General features: G+C 41.7%; 1 protein-coding gene across 5 annotated transcripts in view; it reads left to right on the top strand.

Annotated features, from left to right (window-relative positions):
* LOC149153179 (katanin p80 WD40 repeat-containing subunit B1 homolog KTN80.4-like) overlaps positions 1 to 26450 on the top strand; it is a 164272-nt gene that overhangs the window by 105928 nt on the left and 31894 nt on the right. The window lies entirely within an intron of this gene.

Raw genomic sequence — 26450 nt, 5'->3', positions numbered from 1 at the left:
CTTGTGTCCTGTTGTCGCCCGGTTTGTACAAGCATTGCGACAATGCTCAGGACGGGGGCTATCACTCTGATCCCCGCCCACTTTGTTCTAGTTGTCTCCCAACCGCAGACTATGGGGGGTAGTCCCTATAGAATGAAGTGAAGGAAAGCAAGTTGAGAACCAACTTACTTGGGAGACACGGATGAGTGGCCTAGCCATTTGGTTGAAATTAAGCAAGATTTATTGATTAGATTATATTTTCTATTATGAAATCAGTGCCTTAATGGAGTCACAAATTCTTGCTTCTTATAAATTGGAACCAAATGACCGGATGGACACTCGCTGCTTGAATGGTTGACTAACCTATATGATATGCAAATCCTAGGACCTATGTGAGATGCAATGATCTTGGTAAATTTTAGTTAAATGCCTAGTTTAAGTGTGACCTTCCCTTAACTATTTTGAAGTTGGGCTCCAAGGTAGGTTGTCGAAAGGAGGCCAATAGGAAGCAGGCTAGGGCCTAATTAACGATACCTTCTGTTAGGCTCCTATCACCCGATGCCTCTGGCACTGCAAAGACTGTAGCTCTGATGACTGCAAAGTCACCGTGTTAACCACCGAAGAGTTGCCAAGGCCTCTCAAACTAGATAAAAAGGGTTGTCTTATGTCTCTATAAACCTAGCTTATGGTAGGAGGTACATTTTTTAGTGCAAATCTAGATCTAGTACTCTTATGCAAGAGATTATGAGTGAGATTTATCTTGAGTTGAGATTTTCTTAAGTTGTTTAAGTACTTAATTAGAATTTTTTTAAAAGTACTTAACAATAGTGAATTGCAATCTTAGACAAGATAAATGCTTAGAGATACAAGTGTCAACTTTAACAATATTCCACAAGATACTAAGTAACCAAGATGTCAAATGCTTAAAATAGTCAATGAAGATGTTGATCACTGATTTATGATAGTTTGTTGATCACTGATTTATGACAGTTTATACTAGCAATACTACTTCAGAAAATTAAGATCTTATCAAGGTTATAACAATAGTGCATAAACCACTTAAACTGATGAAACTTGCCCAGCACATAAAACACCGAAATTCTAATGACCAACAAATGTAATTCAACTTGTTTAGATCACTTTAAGATGATGTATTCAGTAAAATTTCAGATCTGATTTCTTGATTTGTAGCAGTGAATACAGGCAGATCAACAAGATAAAACTGCCAAAAATAGATGGAAAATATGCCCAAAAATAGCAAAATGCATTAGAACTTGAAAATTTTAATTTTAGGGCTTTTAGAGAGTTTGACTCAGACATTTTCAGAACTGATATGTTTATTACAGCAGTGAGTTAACCTCAGATCAACAAACTAATCAAGCCAAAAATAGATGCCCAATATTTCAAAAAATAGTAATTTTTTCCGGAAATTGAAAATTTCAGTTTTTGGCCCTTATTAAGAATTTGATTCAAAAATTTCAGACCTACAGAAAATTTCAGTTATGCAGAAAAATCCAGCAAGCTTAAATGTTAGATCTAAGCCAAAACTGAAATACCCAAGAGGCCAAAATTTGTGAAAACGAAGATTTTGCAATTTTAAATGACTTTGACCATTCCGTTTGTGATTTTAAGGCCTAATTATTAGTAATTTGTTTGCTGTAATAAAACTGCAGAAAACAAGGGTTTAGAGGTCAAACCTTAGGCCCAAGGCCTTGAAGATCCCACCATTGAAAATCGTTGAAACTTTGGGATAATTTTGCTGCTTGAAAATTAAGAATTTTGAGACCTTAATTCTGCAAAACTGCCAAGTATTTAGCTTTAAAACTTCAGCTTAGGGTTTCGGGGTTGATTTTGGGGCAAAAGAGGCCAAGAATTGGAGAAAAAGGCCCAGGGAGGCAAATTTGCAGGGATAAATGGGCTGAAATGATAGATCGGGGGTTGAAATGGTAAGAGGAGGCCAAAAACTAAAAGCCCGTGTCTCGAAAATTTTCGGATTTGAATTTTGCCGTTAATTTTTCAGTAAATATCACTTCAAAATTGTCTAGAGACTAAATCTTACCCTCAACGGCCTAGATCTAGCTCTTCTCTCACTTGATCCCTTGATCCAACCTGCAAAAATGAAAATAAAAAACACCCAAACCCCAAATATATGCAAAATACATCTAAAACCCCAACCCAAGTTAGAAGAATAATTTACACTTAAAATTACAAAATTATTTTACAAATTGTACATGGTTTTTTTTTTAAATAAATTTTGAGAAAATATTTTTTATGATACCTTTTTCTTGAAAGAATAGCTAAGAACGCTTCAGAAAAATTAATGCTCACTATAGCCCAAGCAAAGATTCAATCCACCATATAAAAATTAGAGATCCAAGCAAAGTAACCCTTGCCCACAGTCAGTGAACTTGGAGACCAAGGATTGAGTGCCTGCACACACTAGGTATTATCTCAAAATAATAATATGAAGCACCACATAGGAAACCCATAGTCAATACATACCACAAATTAGCAACAAAACACCTTGAGTTGCACCCTAAAGTCTTTTATTATAGTAGAAAAAATAGTTCCCAGAGGGACAATAGTTTACAAAATGTTTCAACAGCAACTTTAGCTAGAGATCATGATGACTAGAGACTCAACTGATTCTCCAATTTATATATAATTCCTCCAAATGGAAAAATAACGGCTAGTTTCTTTGATCCTTGTCAAAATAATCTTGGCCCTTGATTTTTTATTTTTAAGGAATTTTCGAATTTATCATTTATTTCCATTTTAATTAGCTCAAAATAATCAATTTTGAGCTAATTTTCTAAAAAGTTTGACTTTGATTTAACCACCAAAGTCCAAAAGTCCAATTTTTTTTGAAAAATACAATATTCCCTTGGTGGAGGACTTTTAAAATTTGATTCTTTTAAGACCCACGAATTTTTCCATTTGGAGAATTTATTTTTCTAAGACAATTTAATTTGACTCTAATTAATTAAATCTCTGGCTTAGGATTTAATTTTATTATGCCAGAAAAATTAATTAATTTACACATGAGGGGATTAATTATTTTTCCAACCCCCTAATGCATATGATTTTTCATTCTCAAGACTCAAATAGAGAATACACATTCGTCTTAGACCCTCAAGACACATAACCCATCTGCGACACAATATGATCTAGTAAACCAAGTGATTTGTAATAAAATAATTAAGCCAATTAGCTTAAATTATTTCTAAACCACTTTTACATCAGATTCGACTAAAACACTAGGGCTCACCTGATAATTCGACAATAAATTTCACCCTAGCTTTGGGGGCTTAAGTTGGAGGGAAAAAAATCTTCTAATTCGCTGTGTCGAAAAACACAGGTAATCATTGAGCTTAAAAAACCTCTTAGGATAGAATTCATCATCAAATTATAGGCTTACCTAAGTTGTTACATAGAATCAAGGTTTTACTAAGATCATTTATAATAGATAACTTGCAGAATGGGATGACCATGACACATGGACTGCTGATATGTGATCCAATCCTTGTCGAAAAAGTTGGTACTTCCACTTCCCCGAAACTTTGACAATTTGAATGCAACATGTCCCATTCCTTTGTGGTGTCTTTGTTTTATATTTTTCCCTAGGAAACACATCATTTTAGTGTTTTTGGACAAGAAATATCTTGGAAAAGAAATCTTTTTAGGTAATTTTTCTTAGCTTTTGGGTTGCTCCAAAAGTGTTTACACTATGCTAGGGGTGCCTTCATGTTGTGTGGGTTTTGTTAAACTCACGAAGATGAAAACACTGATTTAGATAAAACGTGCGATGCATTTCCTTAAGCCAATGTACATATAGATACAATTGGTTGACCCTTGGTTTCATCTTCCAAGGGGTCTCTTGGACTTCTCATGGTTGCTCATATTCACTTGAGGCTTTTCACCTTTCTCTTAAGTGAATATTCTAAATTTACATAACCCAAAATGATTATGTTTCCAACATCCCCCCCTTAATCCTAAGGGGTGCATGTGAGTCCAATAGAGAGATAAGCATAGAGGTGTATAATGGCCAATAGTTGGATTAACTCTCTGAATACGATGGTTTAAGGAAGACACAAACCAAATGAGGTAGCAAAAGCCAGGTTCCTCTATTGGTGATGGTATAAGGCTGCCCACGAACTTTGGAATTTGGCTTGAAGCAGTTTGTGGAACAATTCCAAATATGGCTAGAAGTTGAAGTTTTTTTATGAAATGGAAGTGCTCCCTGATGATGGTTTGAGGATGAACACAAACTGTTGTCTAGCAGAAGTAGTAAGTCTTCTACCAAGTTGTGGTTTAAGGAGGACCACAAACCAAATCATGCTCATGGAACATGAGTCTGTCTTTGGCTACAACTTTGACTTTGGCTGCAAGCTTTGGTTTTGCTCGTGGATCAGGTTCGCTTGATATGATTTCGAAACTAGTAGCTGATTGTAAATTCCCCCTTGTCATATACAAGGTGAGAAGATGACGATCTATCCATTGGAAGATGTGTCAATACTCGAGAATGAACTCTACAGTACAATCAATATATCTTCTTGGCTGTTGAAGACCATTGCCAAGAAACGATCCATCCAAGGTGAATTTTTGCTCTTGCAGGAGTCTTGTGTCTAGAACATTTGTCTGAATGATGAATATGTTTTCCATAATGCTCACAAGGGTGAAGATCAAAAGATTGATCTTTCATTTGCCCAACTCGATAACAATGTTGGCATTTGAGAATTTGATGAGGATCTGGGACAGGTGAAGATGTGCTGTCTTGAAGAAACACAACACTCTGAAGCAAGATTGGTTTGGAGTAGTTTAGAATGTGAACGATCACTTTTTTTTCATATTTGAGACCAATTTTATAGTTGTTATTGATGACTTCTTCCCAAGGTTTGATGATGGGCTTGGGAAGTGCAAGTGGAACTTCTACGTCTTCGTTTGAATTTGCTCCTGAAGTGGTCTCACTGATCTCATCGTGTGTTGGCTACTGATGGGAATCAATCTCTAATATAGAATTACTTTTAACAAGAACTCGTTCAGAATGTTGAATCCTTTGGTTCAGTTTATCTTGTTGGATATGTGATTCGAGCCGAAGAAACTCGATTTTGTCTCGTGCATCTTGTAAGTAGGTTTGAACATCGTTGAGAATGGCTTCAATGATTCTAATAGTACTGTCAACAATAGAGAGTACTAGAGTATTTTGTAACTCTAATATTCCATCAATTGTAGCCATTTGCTAAAAAAATCAAGCTCAACAAATGAAGGGTGTCAGATTCTACTGAAAATGGAACTGTTTACAATGCAATTCAACTAGTAAACTTTTGAAAAGACTACTTGAAAGTTACCATTCTACTTGATTTTGGAGTTGAATTTGTCATCAATTCTTTGAGTTGATATGGATATTATGAATTGATGATGCTTTAGTGATTTGACAAGTAGAGAGAAGATCCATTCCTAATCTCAAAGTCTCTTATATAGCCAACAACAAGTTTAAGATATAAGCATTGTTTCAATATTTGGGCAAAAAGGCATTCTCAAGGAAATAAATTACATGGGGTGGGATTACACTGAGTACTTCCGAATGCTTTTCAACTAGAAGACTAAAATGCCTCCCCTTAACCTCCAAAAGTGATTGTATAAAGCAAAATTCGGTCACAAATATGGCATTTAATGGCATCCTGAATCACATTTTGATGAAACGAATATTCCTAATATGAGTAAAAATGAAATCAAAGCTCAAATGGAGCGCTAGCTTTAGTTGGTCATGACCATTCCCAAGAGCCATGACCCTTCCTTTTGTTGAAGAATGTAACTAGTTTCGGTCTTCATAATTGTCATTTGACTCATGTCATGATGTAAACCTTATGCATCTATCAAAAGGAGAAAGAAAAATGATGTAAAGAACAAAATAAAATTATTTTGGAGCATGGGTTCCATGCTCAAGTTATTTTTCATTAGGTCTCCTAGGGTTTACATGAGTCAAAGTGTCATTGTCACATTGTAAAAGACCCATTCAGGCACTTGTATCAAGAAAATAAAATTATTTTTGTATATAAAAGAGTCTAGAAGATTCCCAAGAGTCAAGTTGGCCAGCCTAGCCCAAGTCGGCCTTGTGATGTCTATTCGGGCACTAGGAAAGGCTATATAAAGATGGAGGTTCGAGCCATTAGAACATAGATCAAGCATTTGCATCTTGAATTCAATCTGCAATTGGTAAAAGGCATGTGAAAGTCCAAGAAGGCTAGAAGAGCCTAGTCAAGAAGAAAGAAGCCCTAGAAAATGTTCGAAGGTTTGAAATTCTGATTGGACAACTCACACATGTGAAAGGTCTGGGGTTTCTAGGCATGCTTCTGGTTCGAAGTTGCACGAAGATGTTTTGGGTGGTTGGCTTGGTTCTTGGTGGCAGTCATGGTCTAGGGTTTGGTCTTGGAAATCTCTTTTGAAGTTAATTCTATAAGAAGAGAAGTTCTTTCTGGGTTTTCCCTTTGGAGGGGTTTTACGTTGGCTTGGAGCCTAATCTTGTGTTCATTTTTGTATGGCTATAATCTTCATTGTTTTGGCATTTATTTGATAATAATATATAAACATAATAAAGAAGAAGAAGAACATAATATCACAAATAACTATCATGAATGGAAAAGATGAATTAAATGTTGCCCTAATCTAATTTTCCAACACCTTTAATTTAACTATTTATCCCTTCATATACTTTGCTAAACCATCCCCAAAATTGCAAAAAATCCCGCAAAGGTTTCTAGCTTAATATGCAGAACATTGAAATGGGCTTATTTTAATGAAGCTTGCAAGTACCTACAAACCATCTTGAATGCTAATCACGAGCTTGCCTTTAACTCTTACACACTCAAATATAATTAATATTACCAGTTTTAGAGAAAATGTCGGCATAAAAGCAAGTATTACTCGAATTAAAGTGTTGTAACAATTAAATAACATATATCACAACCCCTGTTCTTGACACATTTCCTGTATATTTACATATGCCTTGTTTCCAGTTAATCGATACGCTCAAAGCCTCCCTTTTAGTTATTGTGCAATTCACTGTTTGCTTAATATTAGAATGCTCTAGCATTCCGTATTCTCCTTCCGTCTATGGATTCAGAGGGAGTAAGAGTTCGAGATGGTTGTTTTTGGAAATTGATAATAATATTTAGCAAAGGCATCATCATTACCATTTGCATATTCGATCTGGGATTATTGAACCAATGAGCTAAGGTTTTACCGTGTTAGATTTTGTAGCTCAGAGAGGTGTTTTAGTCTCTATAGGTGTCAATGAGGCTAGGAGCACAAGAGAATTAATTATATCCAAGCCCAAATTTTTTTTCTAAGGGAAAATGTCTTAGTTAGATTATTAATCAATTTTTAATAATTTTCCTAAGTCTAACTTAGGAAAACAGGTTAATTAATCGATATTAATTGAGATAAGTCTATTTCTCTCTAGTGACTTCTAGAAAAGTTACTTGATAGAGTCAAGATGATCTTAGCCATCGATAAAGATTAGATTTTGGCCGTTGAATTCTCAACAAGAGATTATAAGAGGAAATCGATGGGTATCTTAGAGATCATTCAAGTGATGTGCAGTGGTAGTGTGGGGTTTGACACCAACGAGGGTTTCAACAGTGATTAAGTGAGGAAATTTTCTGGGGCATATTCTTCGTGAGACTTCCAGCTTCTGAGTCCCAAAGGGAGGTTCTGCAAGAGTCAATATATCTTGCAGAGGACCGAGTTTTCTCCAGTTGTGCGAATTACCAGAGGAAGGTCGAATTGCTAGAAGGAGGCCAATTTGCCAAGGAGGCCGATTTGCTCGGGAGAGGTTGATTTTCTAGAGAGGTCGATTTGCAGGAAGGCCAAATTGCCAGAGGAGGCAAAGTTTATTTCTCTAGGAGCGCCAGTTTCCAGTGGAGGCCGAATTCCTCCAGGCCGCACGTGTTAGCTGAGTTGCTTCAAGAGGGTCGAGTTGCCTCCAAAGGGCCGAATTAACTTGCAGAAGTGAAGATTGATTTTGGCCGGAGCTTTGCCATTTAATGACAATCAATTGTAATATCTATCAATTATAGATTTGCTGAAGAAATAATAAAACCCTCATTTGCAGAACTGGTTTCCCCACATTGGGGTTTTTCCAGGGACATTTCGCCAAAAATAACAGTGTCCATTTTTATGTGTGTGGTTTTCTCAGTTCTTGTGAATTTTTAATTGGTGAATATTGCATTAGTGTTTTTGTTTAGTATTTGCAGTAAATAATTTTGCTGAGACAAATAATATTTAAAGGATAGGTTGGATAATTATCAGATAACTGCATTAGTTTTCAGATATAGTTGGCCCCATTAACATCTACTGGGGGGTCTTGCTATGATCAACCCCAACTTGCTCTATTTTGCAAAGGAATGCAAAACGGGACAGAGGTAAGGTTTTTTGGGAATTGGAAATGTATAAGTGCAATGTTTACCAATGATGAGTACACATAAGGGCACAAAACATTAGCATGAGGTGCGAGAGGTAATGGATATAAGATCTGCCAGATGCAAAGAATGCGATAGTAATGCTAGATGCAAAGAGGAGAAGGTCCTGGAATGGCAATTAGATTTGAGAAATGAATCTATGTACATGACAATTCCAAGAATAAGAAGAGTGCCAAAAAATGCAAACCCTAGCTCTATGATTGACAACAATTTTGACAAGTACATTGACCAAAACAACGTTCTCTCTTGTTGCACCAACCAATAATGAATTTGAGATGTTGGAATTCGATAGGTTACTTGATACTGATTAAAGGAACAAAAAACCACTACAGTGGGCAAGGCAATTAATGCTATGGAAAGAGCGACAGTTGAATTTGCTAGTCGATGAAGGTGAATTTTGTTGAAAAATGTGTAACTAGGTTCGGTCTTCGTAGATATGATATGTACTTTTGATTCTTGTATATTGTAAAATAAAAGAAAAATTATTATTGTTATTTGGAAACATGGGTTTCATGCTCAAGGTCTTTTATTTTAGAGGTCAAGAACCCATTGAGTGCTTCTAGGGTATGTCCTAGGTGAAGAAGTCAAAAGAGTCATTGTCATATGTTGAAGACCCCATTAGGCACACTGTAACTTGTAAAAAGAATTAATTTTGTATTTAAAAGTGTCAGAATGCCCTCCAATACCAAGTTGACCTGCTAGCTAAGAAGTTAGCCTATTTCGAGGAGCCTTGTCCACCTTTGAAGCCTATATAAAGGAACTCGACCTCCCTTGGACACACATTCAATTCTCATTATCTAAGCAAAGAAGAAGAGTAAGAAGGCTAGCGAAGAAGGAGAAGGACAAAGTAAGAAGTTTTTGGGCTAATTCTCTCTCACACGTGCGAAGAAGAGCTAGGGTTTGCTGCTTCAAGGTAAAAAATCTCAAGTTGCTAGAAGAAGATCGAAGTTGCTAGAAGAGGAACCTATTAGGTCACTCTCTAGCCCTAGACAAGTTAGCAAGTCAAGCGAAGCTACAGGGATGTAATGATCCAAAAAGGAAATAACAGTGATAAACAAAGCAAAATACCATACAACACCGAAATATTTAAACAACGATCAAACACCCACAATTTACACATGGAGAAGAGTACAATGCATGAAATGTGTGCACCTGGGCTTGCCAAAGCAAGCTAAACAATCCCAGGTGAGGAAGATGCTACCCGGATGCAGAGGAAAGGCTTCTCCTCAATGTTCTGCGTTGGCCTTGGTAAATTTGCAACTGCTAGTTGGAAGAAACCCTAGTTTGAGTCTCCAAAGGTGCTCAGAAAATTCTGCCAAATTACTCTTGAGCTCTCCACCAAAAACCCAGAAACCCATAAAGGGTTTGGGAAAATTTTTCCAACCTCCCGGGACCCAAAATTTAAGCTCACTTCTCCTAACTGGTTGCCAAATAATTATGTTGTTTTGGGGCACCAAAACACCTCCAAAAATTCTGCAAAATTAGGAGCAGACTCCTTGACCCTTGATCGACAAAACCCATAAATGAATTGGGCTAATTCCGACCTCCCAAAATTACCCAATTTTTGGTGCTACACCCTTCTTGGCAAAACTGCGTCCCCCTCACTTCAGTTGTTAGATTTGGCATTTTGTTCTCCTCAATCTGCTGTAGAACTGCCTTGGAAATTACCTCCGGAGGGGTGAGTGGATTTTCCTTCCCAAAAACCCGCACAAGCATGAAGTATTCAGCCGCACGAATTTTCCTAGTGTCACTACTATACAGACCCTAGAGTGGCATATTTGGATCTCACAAAAGATGCACCTTCCAACCCTGAAAATATCCACAAATGCTCGTCTAACCTGAGGGAAATTTCTGCTAAATTTTCATGTTAAAATACCCTGTTTCTCTGCCCCAACTCAATGGTACAATTTTGATCTCTGCGTACTCCCCGGAAATCGAACTGGCTGAGAAATGGGCACTTTGTTCTCCTCAATCTGCTGTAGAACTACCCTGGAAAGTACCTTCTGAGGGGTGAGTGGATTTTCTTTCCCACAAACCCACACAAGCATGAACTATTCAGCACCACGAATTTTCCCAGTGCCACTACTGTGCAAACCCTAGAGTGGCATATTTGGATCTCACAAAAGCTGCACCTTCGAGCCTTGAAAATCTCTACAAATGCTAGTCCAACCTGAGGGAAATTTCTGCTAAATTTTTAGGTCAAAATACCCCTTTTCTCTGCCCCAACTCAGTGGTACAATTTTGATCCCTGTGTCCTCCTTGGAAATCGAACTGGCTGAGAAATTTGCTGAAAGGTACCACAATCTCCAACAAATTTAACTCCTACTAATTTCAAGAATTCCTCCTTAGGGTGGCACTCCAAGTCCACCGAAAGAGAGGTTGGAATTCTCGCTTGGGAATTCCTTGTGCTAAACAACATGGGTTGTCTTGGCTAAGCACCTCAAGAGAACTAGAGTTGATTTGTAAATATTAGTTTTTGGTAGCATCGGGTGGTGCTCTAGCCTTGAAAATTGGTGGAGAGGCTAAGGCACATGAGTTCTAAAGAACCCAAAAATCGTTTGGTGAAATTCCACCCGGATTGTATTTTATTAAAATAATAAATATTTTTAATGGGGTTCCTAAGTCTAAACTTAAGAAAATTAAAATATTAATGGGTATTAATCAAAATATGGGTGAGAATGATCTAGAAGACGGATCAAGTCATGTTTTAATCTTAGTCGTTGATTAGAGACTTAATCTTGGCCGTTGAAGTCTCAACGAGAAAAGTATAAGGAGGCTTGGGGTTCATTTAGAGACACACAGAGAGATTGAGGAAATCGATTTTCTGAGGTGAGAAGTTCTCAGGAGGAAAATCGATTGGGGAGCTCTTTCACCAGAGGGGCAGTGACAATCCGAGAGAAGGAATTTCTAGAGAGTACAAGGTAGAGAGAGGACAGAAAGACATCCATAGGAGGGTTGATGTTGGCCTATGCAGTGCTGATGCAGAGTCAGCGCAGTCAGTGAGGGGAAGTCGAGTTTCTGTTGAGGGAATTCAAAGTTCAGTTGCTGGAAACCAGGGTGTGAGTCTGGGAGGCAGAAAAGTCGATTTCTCAGCCAATAGAAGATCCATAGTAGAGAGGCAGCGTAATAACCAGGAGGGGTGACGTAGAAGCTGCCCAGGGTGACGCAGTTTGACGCAGAGGCCATCAGAAGGTGACACAGAGCAACCAGAGTTGAAGGATCAGTCACTAACTCTCCAGTGATAGGGTGAGATCATTTCACCAGTCTTTTGTCTAGTATTTTCTCTGTAATGGATTGCTAGTTGAGTATCCTAGATTTGTACTCAAAATTTTCTCCTGCATAATAATAAGCCCTCAGAGATGCTGCACCGGTTTTCCTGCATTGGGTTTTTATGGGGACTATTTTGTCCAAAAATAACAGTGTCCTATGTATCTTGTTCTTTGCTCAGTTTCTTGTTTCATGTAATCAAATTTAATTAGTGTAGGCTGCAGAAGTAATTTACTTTATTATTTTTCAGAAAATAACTTGATAATGTATATTAAAATCAAGTAGGAGAAGTAAATTCAGTTTTGCTGCAGTAGGGATTCCTTGAGTATAGGAATTTTCATAGTAAAATGATCAAAGATACCAAATGGAGGTCCCCAAGCTCTATTTATAATTGTTGGCCCTCACTCCCTTGGTGTTCCCCACCTTCCACTAATTTGCACCCCTTCCTTTTTCTCTCCCTTCTCACTAGTGCGAATTGCCACTTGGGTCGAATTTCTCTCCTTGTGGTCCCCACTCTCCACTAAAGCACCAATTTTCCTTTTTCCTCCTAAGTCCTGTTACCCACCATTTTGTGGGTGATATCCTTAGGAGAAATTTTTTTTCCATGATGGTCCTTAGCCGACAGCCAGCAGCCGCTCGCAGCCACCAACTAGCTTGATGTGCCATTTTTCTGCCACCTAATCCAACCATGTGCTCCCTCACCCATCGTTCATGATCGTAGGTTTGAAGGTGGGCCTCCCAAGCCTAAATGTATGCCTTGTTATTTGGTAATTGAGTATTTTAGTTTATTTATCATGGAAACTTTGGGCATGGATTAGTGGGGGGATTCGGTGGAAAGAGTGGTCTAGGTTTGTGCTTTTGTCCTCTAGGTCTCTTTTGGGTTGTAAACCTTGCACCCTAGTCCTGTGGGATCTCTCTTATTGACCTATTGGTTTTAGGGATGGTACTACATGGGAAACCCTAATTTTGGTTGCGTGGTCCCACTCCCCGATTCGCGTATATTAGTCCCATTCCACTCATTACACCCCCAATCATCTCTCCTCCCACTTGGGTCCAAATTCCTTCATTGGGTCCACATAGGGTCAGCGACCCCCTCCCCTTGCCCCACATCTTGGGTCGGCCCTAGAATGATGCCCAAAGGTCGATGTAGCTAAAATAAAAAGAAAAAGAATAATTGGCCACATTCAATAGGAAATTGTAACACACAATTCAAAAGATGGCCGAGACAAAAGCATTTAGCACGTGGGCAAAATCCATGACATGAGCTCTACCCCATTCCATGGCCATCACCCTAGTTCCTACATGACCCTTAATGAGCCTCCTTTATCATTCAGGAATCCATGATTGTCCCAATCCCCCATGGGCGATGAATTGCCCCACCTTATAAGGGGATATTTACTGTTATACTCTATGCATCATGCTCTCATTCCCTAGAAGGCTCGAGCTGTTAACCAAAGAAAATCATAAAATGGCAAAAGGCATATGAAGAAGGATGGAAAAATCAAGGCCGGGTTAACTCATGCACCATGATTGCTCCCTCCTACACATTATTTACCCAAGTGTGAGCTTCCCTTTTATTAGCTACCCTTGTACCATGGCATGCGATCCAGGTTGCCCCCTTTCATTCCCTACTCCATTCCATCATTATGCCACATGCCACCACCATTTGAAGGATGTACCACGGATACACCACCCCCTTTAGATGTTGAAACCACCTAATAGGATGTCTGGTTAACCCTATTTGGAGCTGGGAGATATTAGCACATGCCAAAGGCCACTATGGAAGGGCATGCCATTATGAAGTGCTCACTTGTTATCCATGGTTTATAAACTATTGTACTTGATTTCTTTAATGACTTGGTATGCTGGAAAGCATGAGGATGCATTGGATCTTAAGCAGGATTGCAGGTGGTTTCCATTTGGGTTTGGTCTCCCTATACGGGGTCCTGACCCCAAAGGGCTACATTAGCACATGTAGGGTGTGTGTAGAGAGACACGGGCCTCCACAGCAGCAGACAACACTCCATGGATCCCCACATACATTCAGAGATTGCTCAAGGTTCACTTATTGGACGGGGAAGATGCACCTGATCCATCATGCCTAGCTAGCCCCAAAGTTGCATGATACACTTGGCAGATGATCCAGGACTTGCACGATGGTGTGGCATCACCTACACCATCATCCTAGCCCTTGCAGGCGATCTACAAGCATCTTAGATTTGTTTGGAGACCCATGAGGACATTTGTGTGCCCCCACGTCATTTGGAGCACCACAGGTTATTACAAGGGGCCAACCCCTTGTCCACTGCTTTTGGGAGTTAAACTACACATTATGGCACATATGGACTCCATTAGGCCTCCTCCAAGGCCCAACGACATGCATTATTCATTATTCGACCTATTGAGAGGCTTATTCTTTTGTTTATGAGCAAGTTTGGTGGGCTTGTCACCAAACGCTAGTTATTTTGCACATTATTTTATTGTAGGGGCTAATGTAGGCCTAACTAGCTAAATCAAACTCATTAGAAGTGTATAAATACAAGTGATGTGAATTCATTTTAGCATCATCACTTGGTTGGACTTGTATCTCTTTAGAGAACTTCGCTATCCTTCTTGGTGGACGAAATTTTGGAGCATGGAATGAATTTTGATGTTTGGATAATTTTCTTTTGCCTTGGAGCTTCTTGTTTGGCAAATTTTGATGGTTGGATATACTCTAATACATGTAAGTGCAATTTTAATGCTATTCTTTGCTCTATTTTTATGACATACATTGTCACTGGGATTTCACTATTCTAGGGTTAATTCACTGCATCTATCATTGCAAAGTTGTGGAAATTTTGTTTCTTGATAATGATGCTTCATGTATGGGCCATGTATGATGAGTGAATGTTCCTAGGGATATTTCATGGTTGAAATTTATCTTGATAAGCCATCTATTTTGCAAAACAAAGTATAAAGTCTTTGAAGTTGCTCTCGTTTGCCCTAGTGCTAAGTGAAGCTACCTTTAAGGCCTCCTTGACTAAGAAAATCAAATCCGAATTCATAATCATTCTTGACTCCAATCTCCCCAAACAATTAGGCACTGGTCTACCATAGTTGATCACCCTAAAACTTAATTTTCTTCACCTTCTCCTCTTCTTTCTAGGTCTAGCCCCATAGGTCACCTAGGGCATCGAATATCTCACAATCTAGCCATCCAAATACTTCGATTTTTGGTCCACAACTGAGGTATTGTGTCCTCAAGAAGCCCTCCAAATTTCATGAGATTTCGACGGTGGGATCTTGAGCTATCACAAGACCTAGCTCAAAGACCAATTCTTGCCCTTGGTTTTCCTTAAGCTAGTTACCCCATAGGGATCATTGTGCCACCTTCGGTTTTTGGTCCACAACTGCGCTATTGTGTCCTCAAGAAGCCCTCCAAATTTCATGAGATTCCAACGGTGGGATCTTGAGCTATCACAAGTCCTAGCTCAAAGACCAATTCTTGCCCTTGGTTTTCCTTAAGCTAGTTACCTCATAGGGATCATTGTGCCACCTTTTATTGAATTTTTTTTCTTTGATCCCCTTCTCTTCCCTGATTAGGTCAAGCTCATCACTGGTTACTAAACCCTTGCCCCCTTGGCCTAACTTGGGGTCAATTTGGTCCCGTAATATTCTAAGATAGGAAAAACAGTCATATGCAAGCAAATAACAATTTTTCACCACAAAAGTTTCAAAACAATTAGAACACATCCATAACAATCAGAAATATGGAAACAATTGAGCCATTTTATTATAAACTGGTGCAAGAGTACAAAATATGGAAGGAATGCACCTAGGCTTGCCTCAAAGGCAAGCCGAGCAAAGCTTAGGTGAAGCAATGACAATCTGGAGCTACAATCCACTAACCAACTGTTGCATTGCACAACAATTCTGCACTATCTGCTACAAAGATATGGCTAAAAACCCCACCTTTGGTGCTCAGAAAATTCTGCAAAGTTATTTCTAGGCTCCTCAAGCAAAACTCACAAAATCCGAGAAATCGTTTGGCATGGTTTTGACCTTCCAAAATCGATCCCCAAAAGGCCTTACGCCCTCCAAAATTGCTGAAGCACACTAACTGTCAATACACTAGCAAAATCCTCCTCAAACACTCTGGAAAAGTAGCAATCACCTCCACTAATACTTCCCTTATTTTTCCTAGCAAGGAACAACTCCAATGGCTGAGTCTCCACTACCCACGTGTGCCCAATCTCTTCCTTTTGCGCTGACCCCAGGAACTGAGAAATCCCCACTGAAGAAAGCTATTTCCTCCAACCCAAAAACTCACCCAAATGGCAACAAATCACCAGAGCTTCTCTCCCAGAATTTCTCCTGACAATAGCTCCTGTGAAGAATGCAAAAAATCTCTACTCGGATTCTCCCATTGCGTCCTCCAAAAATATGCACTACCTCGAGACAATGAATACAAATGCTGGAAACCACACTAAAAATCACCTCTGGAAGATTATGGATGAACCTCTCTAGGGTGGCACTCGAAGTCCCCTGAAGAAAGGGTGAGTTCTCCGCTTGGAAAACTCATGTTGAACAACAAGTGACTTGGCTAAGCAACTCGAGCAACTAAGAAGAAATTCAATATGCCAAAGATCATCAAATGAAGAGTGCTGCCTTCCTTTTATAGATTTCGTGGAGCCTTTTCGCTTCCTTTTTCCCTCCTTCGTGGTTCCCTCACTAAACCTTCGATTTTCCCTCTCATGCATTTCTAACCATTGGCTTAGGGAGTGCGTATTTCCTTGTGTGGGTGGCCCCCACATGCTACTAACAAAACAAAATAACTTACTTCTAACTCCTAAGTCTTCTAATAAAAATTGAATGGGCCCCATCTCCTCCAAAATTGGTCCCAAAATGTAGAAATTAATCCTATTCCAAAATAATTTGGGAAGGGACATTACATGTCCCGTGTGGTCCCGTTTGCTATCAAAGCTAACTTTTCGAGGATCACTTAGGAATCCAAGTTCCATGAGGATTTTAAGGAATAGGGAGCTCCATTGCATGACATACTCCCTAAACCTAACCCTCAAATCTTCATCAACCTTTCCTAGAAAAACCTACACCTTGCTTACAAAGCATGCAAGCCCTAATTTTGAATTTCTCCTTGGAAATGGTGATTGGAATCACTTCTTATCCATTGTACTGATATATTCTTTGTAAGTGAGTCCTCATACCGAGTCTCTTGCCATCGGTGAAAGTTTGTAAAAAGTAGGGAGCCTTAGCTGAGGTGTTAGTGGGCTAAGTCTCGATTGTTGCCTTTGTCCTAAGAGTTGCCCCTTTAAGATTCTCTTTAGGATCTTTGCTGATTTGAGCAGTAACAAGTCCCAATGCCGGAATTGCCTCCTCTTCCAAAAATCGTCTCTAATGCAGAAAATCAAAATTGGGGATATTACAATCATCCCCATAAAAAATTGCTTGTCCTCAAGCAATGCTTGAACAAGTGCCCCGTCTGACTGTTGATCACCACTATCACCATCAATAATACCAGGGTCCCAAATGTGCCACTGAGTCATCCCTGATCTCTACACTATCTGGTCATGAAGAAATCCCTCAATACTCGGATCTGAAGCCATCTTGATCATTGTGAAGCACCCCTTGGTCCACTCACTGTCCAATCAAGTATAAGCTCTAGAAGCCCTCTACATACTATCAATAAGTAGGGCATCATGATAATGTAGGACTCTGTCCAACTCTCCATGAAGCTACCCTACTAAGTAGTCCACCTCATGCACACCAAGAGTAAACTCTTGAAGATACAACCCAATCCCTATGGGGACGAAGTCTCTCCCGAATGAGCTCCTCTTGACCAACCTACCATCCTAGTGAAGTCCCCCACGCCATTAGCGAGTCACTGAAGTCCAATGGAAAATCTGAGTGATCTCCTCCTATAGTAGCCAATTCATCCCTAAAGTTTGTTGAGTTGTCTAGTACTGCAATGCTTAGGTCCCATGCTTGTCTTAGAAAGCGCCACCATGTTGTCACTGCACCACTCTGACTCGAATAGGCTGCCCATTATGTGCACACTGCAACCTCCTCCCTTGAAACCTAAAGGCGAAATATCGATGAAGGCCAAGCTCATCCTGCCCAGGTGTCTCTATGAGATCAATATCTACCCACTCATTGCTAATCTTGATCTTGAGCTGCAACTGAAGAGCCTGCCTCTACAAACAATGGAGGCCTCAGTGATCCCCCATGTGTCAACCCCAAAGTGAGCTAGATCACCCTCTGCTATGGTCCCTCTCCTCACGAGTTGGAGTGGTCTATCAACCAACTGAATCCATAGATCCTCTAGCCAGACCTACTGCAACATAACTCTAACAACTGCTGGAATCCATCCATGTCTCGTCCCTAGTCCCTCCATGCAACCAACATATAGGCCCCATATATCATGAACTAATCTGATGCATGATAAACTGCCCTATTCCTGCCACTGTGTAGTACCGATAACTGCTGGAAGCCACATGTGCCAAATAACTACCCCCTGAAGGCAACCAATAGATGGGTATTTGATGTTCGTAATCGACTCAATGTATGTGGACCCGTCCTGCTCCTGTCAACCATCACCACTGAGTTTGCCATCCACCCTCTCGATAATGTGCCAATACAATGTCTGGAGCCCGAACACATATTGGAAAGCTGCCTTAGCCATACATGGTACCCTCTGCTCATGCATGGTCTTGACATGCCCTATGGAAAGAGTGACACATGTCTCCCTCGTGACCATCTCCCCAGGTGTAGGCTCAGTGATGAACAATATGCCACCCCCGCAGATGATCACCTCACCCCCCAACTTGTGGTTGTCAACTTGCGCACCACCCAATGCCACTGCTGAGAAGCCTCTCCCCTAGTGCGTTGAGTGTCATCCCAATATTTCGGGTGAGCTCCCTGTCCCCCGCTGCTCGCGCCTAGAGTGTTAAAGGACAACAACCAAATCGTCTGTGCCTATAAGTGATGTAGAAGAGGGACAAGCATGTGAGTCCTCACAGATACCATCGAGTATCGCTCATCTGTGTCCCCATCGATCTTGAGTGAACTACACCCAGTTAGAGGGCACATTGGAGATTCGGAGTAGCCCTCTTCAGGCATACATAGACGGGACTAGTAGCCCTATGGGGTCACCTTTGCCCATTGGAGAGAGAGAGATGGAGCTACCTAGTCAGATCTCATATGTTGACCTGAATAGCGGGATGAGATAATCGGAGTTGCACAAGGTGCAACATCCGCATGTTGGGGTTGTTCTATGTGTGGGAGTTCGTGCATTCGATCCCTCTCTTGGGGTTGGATGGCGAGAAATTTTGAGTTGGTACCCGATCGAGTGGGCTATGGAGATGGTGGTGGACCCGGGTGTAGCTTAGTAGGAGCTTCCAGGCACTGGGGATACGGGAAGCCCAGATTGGCATGGGGATCGCGGTGGGACTACCTATCATTTCCTTAGGTATGTCGGTTGACTATGCCTGGATGGTACAGTTGACCTAGCAGTTGAGTGTGCACATTCGCTAGGGGGGTTTCGATTAGCACCATTGGCCAACCAGTTTATGGACAAACTCCTTGAGTTGTCGTGGTATGACGATTGTACATGGGATTACAGGGTGATCAACGTACTCTGGTAGGAGTTTGTCGGAGGAGGTGGCATTGGCAGGCCACCAGGGGGTGCCTTGTATGTCGTTGGGGATTCTTCACATTTGTGTGGGGCATAGAGGACGCAGAGGAGCAGAGCAGTGGTGGCATCACTATTGACACAGGGAGATTCACTTCTTGGATCCCTCAGGGAGGATTTGGAGTGAAGATCCATTCATCAACGGGTATAGTGATGTGACGTGGAGGTGATGATACAGATCGGGTGTGGGCTGACACATAGAGACAAAACCCTAGGCCATCACATCGAGGGATGTGTGGGAGCCTCTAACGTTAAGGAGTGGGCTACAGGTGGACATGGAGATCCATGGTGGTGTACCATAGTGTGTTGGATTGCGTTGTGGAATAAGAGTGCCTTACATCACATTGAGCACATGCGGGGAGTGACTGGTGCCTTCACATAGAGAGGACACAGGACAATACAAGATGGTATAGCCATAACTAGGGGTATCCAGTTGTGTACAGGGACAGGTTATGACATACAGTGGCATGTCGGGTAGTGCGGGGATACTTGGTGGTACACATTGACACATGATGCAGCGTAGCGGGCTCTTGGAGCATTGCCTCCAAGGAGACTTATGGACAGGGGCATTAGGTGTAACATTGAATGCAACTCACCTAGGATCGATGAGGACATTGCTGAGCATCTGGGGGCACCATGTTTAGCAGAGACAGGGCTTTGAGGGGGTTATCAGCAGATCTGAGGCGGAGAGAGTGTCGTATAGGATTACTCTTGAGCATTTTGCCAGAGTCTTGATCATACCGTTTGGGACATACCCACCCATCATCCTCTAGTGTTTCCTACAATCGCAGAGTGTTTGGTTGTTGCCCCTTGACACTCTCCATTCAGGCAGCATGGCATGGGAGGCTCATCCTAGACAGTTGGATGAGACACTGCGTGTCATGAGCCGGGAGGAGACTCTCCAGTTGAGACACTTGGTAGGTGCGCGAGTTGACAGATACGAGCTTAGGGATGGCGTCGTTGATTACTGAGGTAGCCTATATACCACCCCTGGTCTCACACTTGAGGGACGGTGGAGGGTAGACTTCGTCTATAGGAGGGTACCTAGGCTTCGAGCAGTGTCCAGGTGTATCATTAGGAGTTGGGATAGTGGATTTCATTACGTGGTCTGGTAGGAGTAGGGCAGGTTCGCATGCGTGGAACATACTCCTGATACTTGGGGTCCACCTAGGGGATACATACAGGGGCCAGAGATGAGGGCTAGATGGGTTCTACCAGGTAGCAGCGCTACTCAGCGACATCCCGTGAGGAGTGGGAGTTATGAGCTCCTAGTATGTTTGGGGGATCCAGGGATCTAGTTGGCGGGTGGATCACTCCACTTTTTGATGAGCAGGGTCATGGCAGAGGGTGATCCAGTTCGCCTTGGGTATGACACATGGGGGACCACTGAGACCTCCACTGCATGGCGAGGCTGACTTACCCTGTTGTTGCTTAGGGTTGAGGTTGGCAGTGGAGGGGTAGATATTGGCATCATGGAGATGCCTAGGCAGGATGAGCTTGGCTCTCACAGATTTTTTGCCACTAGGCCTTAGGAGTGTTGGAGAATCTAGGCAAAGTAGTGTTGTGATGATTCTCCGAGACTTGATAACAATTTGTGAAGTCTTTTGACATTTTTTCTAGTTAGCTTATACTTCTTTTGCTTCTTATGAGTGCATATGTGTGTGCTTCATCAAACTGTTGCCAAAAACAAAATAACAAGAACACAAAATTTTGGCTCTCTGCCGGGGACAAACCCTCTCCACTCTTGAGAGGAAAACCCTTTGTAAGATTTCTCTTATTGAAGCTTCTTATTTGAACAACTGCCAAACTCTAGACCCTTGCCTAGGATATCCTCCAAGCATAAGTCAAATCCTTCCTCTTTCTGCATTGTCACTTCCGGCACATCTTCCGACACTTTGTCTTCCAATTAGAGTCTTTTTCACCTTAGAGAGATGGATTCCTTCACTAGGCTTGTAAGTCTTTGGAGGCTTGATCTCTCACCCAAACAAAGGACTGTTTGCTGTTGTCATACCCTTCCTGCTCCTCGCACGTGTGATTGTTTCTAGCCCTAGAAACCGTCCTTCCTACTTCGATCTTGGTCCTTCTTCCTTCGTATATGAGGGCTTATCCTTCGCTTGTAGAGAGAGGGCTAGTAGACCTTGTTTTCACCCAAAACATAGTTATATATTGACTTGTTCTTTTTTGCTGCTATGGCCATAGTTAGATCTTCCTTGGCCTCGCACGTGTGGATGTAGCTGCTTTAGAAAAGTCCTCCTTAACTTCGCTATCTTGTCTCCTTAACTCGCTGCCCTTGTAACCCTTTTCCTTGCCTTCTATTCGTCCTTTTAGCCCTCTTTTTCTTGCGGATTTCAGAGTGAAGTGTGTGTCCAAATGAGGAGTGGACAACCTCTATAAATAGAGGTTTGTCCCTGCTCTTTTAGGCCGACTAGACTGTCCATTAGGCCGACTTATAGTTTGTACTATAATTCAACATTTATTCATCGTTTTGCTGCTTGTAGACTTCGTTGCTGTTAGGAGAGGATTTCACCATGCTTGGAGGTGTTCCCTTGACCTTGTATGATGTCATACACGATGTAACATGCCCTCAAAGGGTCTTATCATAATTACATTTTGACTTTGACTCGCTAGAAGCACTTCAAAAATGTGCTTGACCTATTTTCAATGAGCAAGAAACTCATTGATAGATAATACAAAAATAATTTCTCTTTTCTTGAATAAGTACAAATATCAAAATTACATTTCCTTCAACAAGGAGAGAAGGATACAGTCCGCGCACGATGGGGTGTATGTCATAGTCAGAGTAGTAGCGTCAGCATGGTGGCACCACTTTGGGATTAGCAGGGAACCTGAGCATTACAACTCTTCACAACTCAATAACCTTTAGGGATGAGCTTGCTACTACAGGGGGAGATCATGTAGATCTTCCATTGGGCTTTAGCGAGTCACTGATGGAGTGGGGGACTTCTTTAGTATAGTAGGTTGGTCAACAAGATGATATCAGGAGAAACTCACATGAGCGAGATGCTATCTGTGCATGGATTGGGTGGTATCTTCGAGAGTATACTCTTGGAGTGCATGGGATGGCTTACGTGGTAGGACAACTTCACGAGGCATTGGGCATAGTGCCACATTATCATGATCCCCTATTCATTGATGGTATGCAGGGGACTTTTGGTACTTGCACCGGGTAGGATAGTAAGTGGACCGAGCGGAGCTTCAAGTTGGATAGAATGGCTTTGGAACTTGGTATTGAAGGATTCTTTCATGCCAAGACAGTGTAGAGGCCAGGAACGATTCCGTGGCACATGTGGGACCCTAGCACATTTTGCAGTGATAGTGGGGAGTAACAACTAGAGAGGATGCTTGTTTAGGCATTGCTTGAGGACAAGCAATTTTTGGTGGGGAGGACTGTGATATTCCGACTTAGCAACATTGCGAAAGGAAATATCAATTTTTGGCCAGTTTTGAATTAATTCGCATTAACACTTACAAAGTGTGGGTTTAGAGGCCCCACATGTATTTTTGATTAAATGTGAGCCCAAACATTAGAGGATGGAGCAGAAAATCCAGTGACTAGTGGTACGTGGGGGCCACTCAGAGAATTGGGGCCCATATGGGAAACACACTCTCATCAGAGCGAAATTGGTGGGGGAAAGTCGAGCTGGGCCCACATGGGCATTTTGGAGGCTCTTTCGCAAAAAGAGAAAGAGGCACTCATTTTGGTCATTCATTCATTCATCTTTGAGAAAACTTGTCTTTGACATAGCACGCTTGAGTTGAAGCCAAGTCTGCAAGTGCTGTTTAGCAAACAAGTGTTTCTGAGCGGAAATCTCAACCCTTGCTTTGGTGGACTTAGAGTGCCAGCCCAAGGAGGGAGTTCCATCCATTTCAGTTTGTTTCAACTGTGGGAATGTGAGTTTATGGGGAGGATTCACTAGCAGCAGTGCAGGGACTGCGCAATGCTTGGAGGAGGCACACTTCGGGGTTGAGGAGTGAAGGGAGTTTGGGCCTGAGATTTGAGGAGGAGCCAGGGAGAGCATTTGCTTGGAGATTGTAGCGATTTTGGGGGTTATTTGCAGCAGGACTGACAGGTGGGTCGAATTATCCAACAGCAGAGTCATAGAGGGAAAAGAGGGCCGAAATTCTAAGGTCAACCATAGGCCAATTCCTTCGTGGGTTACTCTGCGTATTTGGGGGAGAGGTCGGTATTAATTTCCCGAAATTTTCTGAGCACCAGAGGAGGCCATAGCAATAGTTCTTCACAGTCAGCAGCGTATTTCTAGGCAGTTCATGTTTATTTATTTAGCTTGGGAGGTACTCCAAGCCCTAGGGTTTATGGTTTGGAGGGCAAAGCGCCACAAGGGTCACTTGTGGGCTTGGAATCCAAGGATGGGGTTTTGCAACCAATCGTGTTTGGGATAATTCCGGAGGCACATTTCTACATGTGATGGCATGACACGATAAAGGGCGGAAAGGAGAATCCAACGCTTCGAGAATCGTCGAATTTCGAGTTGTAGAAGTGGAGGAATGAATTTTTGAAGTTGACAATTAATTATTGGTTTTCAAGTCATGTAGGGTTGATGTAAATTACTCCAATAGATGTGTCTCTTCACTAATTCGTTGGAGCCCCTCTTTAAGCTATAAAGGAGGGTGAAGACATGTCATTTAGACATCCATCTTGTGCAACACATATACATCAAAGAGGAACTCGTTGGAGAGATGAACACTCTGATTTAGCTGCAGCAAAAGAGGAAGGGACAACGTAGAGTTTAGCGCTGTTTCTAGGGTCTGTTTGAGGGCTGAGTTTGCTAGAAGGGAGGCTGAGGTAGCTCCCTAGAGGGCCGAGGCAGAGGTAAGTGTTTTGAGTTTGTTTGGGTAATGTTTTGGGGGCAAATCTCTATCATCTTGCTGGCCATAAGCTACAAGATTACTATGTGCTAGGCCACAGGCCATAACACTACAGTAAGATGTGCGTAAGGGGAGATTAAGGGCTGCTATATGCCTATGAAAGTAGCGTGGTAGAGGAGGGGTCTCCTAAGACTAGGCCACAGATTTTGGGAGGCTACTAAGGGATGTTCAAGGGTCGGTTAGTGGCTGTTGCAGCCTGCAAAATATGCCCTAACCAGTGACAGTCAAGGGCAGCATGAGGACGACAGACTTGGAGCAGAAGTTGATGTGTGTTGGGTCAAAGGTGTTGACCAGTTTGGATCGTGATCATAGCAGCTTGTTGATGCTGTGTGGAGGACTTTCCCAGGAGGTGAAGAGTCTTCTTAGGAGCAGAATTGATAGTGATTGGATTGGGTACCATTGATTTGATTGGAGGGCAATGTGTTGGCTACCCAAAGTAGCCCTAGAGTAGCATACGAGAAGGACGTTTGTTGGTGCATGATTGGGTGAAGATTGAAGCCTAAAGAGTAGCGCTTTGATGGAAAAAAGAGGCTACTAGACGGCAGATTAGAGCTTGGGAGTTAGGCCTACCCAAAGAACAGATTTATGAGCCTGTGTACTTGCTGCAGAAGTGACATGCAACATTGTTAGGTGGCAGCCCTCCTGGAGTCTCGATGTGTAGTGGCCTTCATGGAATAAGGCACTAGTAGTGAGTAGTACGGAAGCGAAGGACCGACAGGACAAGATACGACATAGAAGCTGCAACGAAGTTTGTCATTGTATCTTGTATACCATAGACTGTTGTATTATTTAGATTTGGTTTAATAAAAAGTGTGTATATTTGTGCATATGTGATTTATTGCTTTATATTTCTGCTGTGCAAAGTAGTTTATGGTTGAGATTCCTGGTTTGGTAGTGTCAGTGATTTTAAGACTCTAACCTAGACCCAAGGTCGTGGAAATTCAACACGGTATCAGAGCATGTTTGAGCTACTTTGGAAGTAAGTAAATCAGAGTTGTGTACAACGTGAGAGGGAGTTGGTCACATTGTAAGTGAAGGGCTCACTTCAATGTCGAAGTTGCAGGCAAGTCTCCGGTATGAGGACAGGCTGGAGGGGTTGTACAACTATAGTCCTTGGAAGAAAAAGATCAAGTTGGTCTTGCAGGTCAACAGGCTCTGGGAGTTCACCAAGAAAGAGATCAAGAAGCCAACGACCCTAAGGAGTTGGAAATATATGAAGATTTTGATGCGAGGGCGAGATTGAACATCCTAAATGGTGTGAAGGATGCCCTAATACCTCATTTGTCCGGGAAGAGAAATGCACATGAGATGAGGATGGCTCTTCAAAATTTGTTCCAGAATAAGAATGAGAACCGATTACTGGTATTGGAGGATAAGTTGAAGTCCACTAAGATGATAAAGGGTGAAAGCATGACCTCGTATCTGATGAGATTGTCTTAGGTCAAAGATGAGCTTGCTGCCATCGGTGTATCTACCTTAGATGGAGATATGGTAAGGATTGCCTTGAAAGGGTTCATCAAGGATTGTAAGCCCTTCATCAAAGGGATCGTTGCCAGGGAAAAGTTGCCAGACTGAGATAGGCTGTGGGATGACTTCATTCAGGAAGAGTTGCGAGACGAGGATCTTCTTCCAAAGAAGAAGTCTTTGGATGATGACATGGTACTTGTAGCGTGAGTGAAGGGTAAATAAAAAAAGAACTCGAGTAAAGTTAAGTGTTTCAACTGTGGCAAGATGGGTCATTATTTGTCGAGATATCTAATGAAGAAGAAGGGAAATGATGAGAAGAAGAAAGGAAAGCAGGTCGTCGGTGTTGCCACTTCAACTGAGATAGATGATCTCACCAGGAGATTGGAAGAGGAGGAATTTGCTATGATTTCTCATTTCTCGCATGGTACTGTCAATTAGGATGGATGCTACATGGACAGTGGTGTGACGAAGCATATGACAGGGTCATAGGAGGTTTTTGAGACTCTCGCTGAATGGGACTCGAAGTTGCACATGGTGTTGGGCGACAAGAGTCAGTTGGAGATCTGAGGATCGGGTGTTGTGCCATTTAGAATGGAGACAGGACGTGTGATGCAGGTCCAGGATGTACTATTTGTACCAAGACTCAGATATAGCGTGAT

The sequence above is a fragment of the Pinus tabuliformis genome, chromosome 9 (genome assembly GCF_031772625.1).
Source record: "Pinus tabuliformis cultivar Carrire ecotype Pingquan chromosome 9, CPIR1, whole genome shotgun sequence".
In the NCBI taxonomy this organism is placed as follows: Eukaryota; Viridiplantae; Streptophyta; class Pinopsida; order Pinales; family Pinaceae; genus Pinus; species Pinus tabuliformis.
Note: the sequence above shows the minus strand (reverse complement) of the source record. Positions and strands in the feature narration are given on the sequence as shown.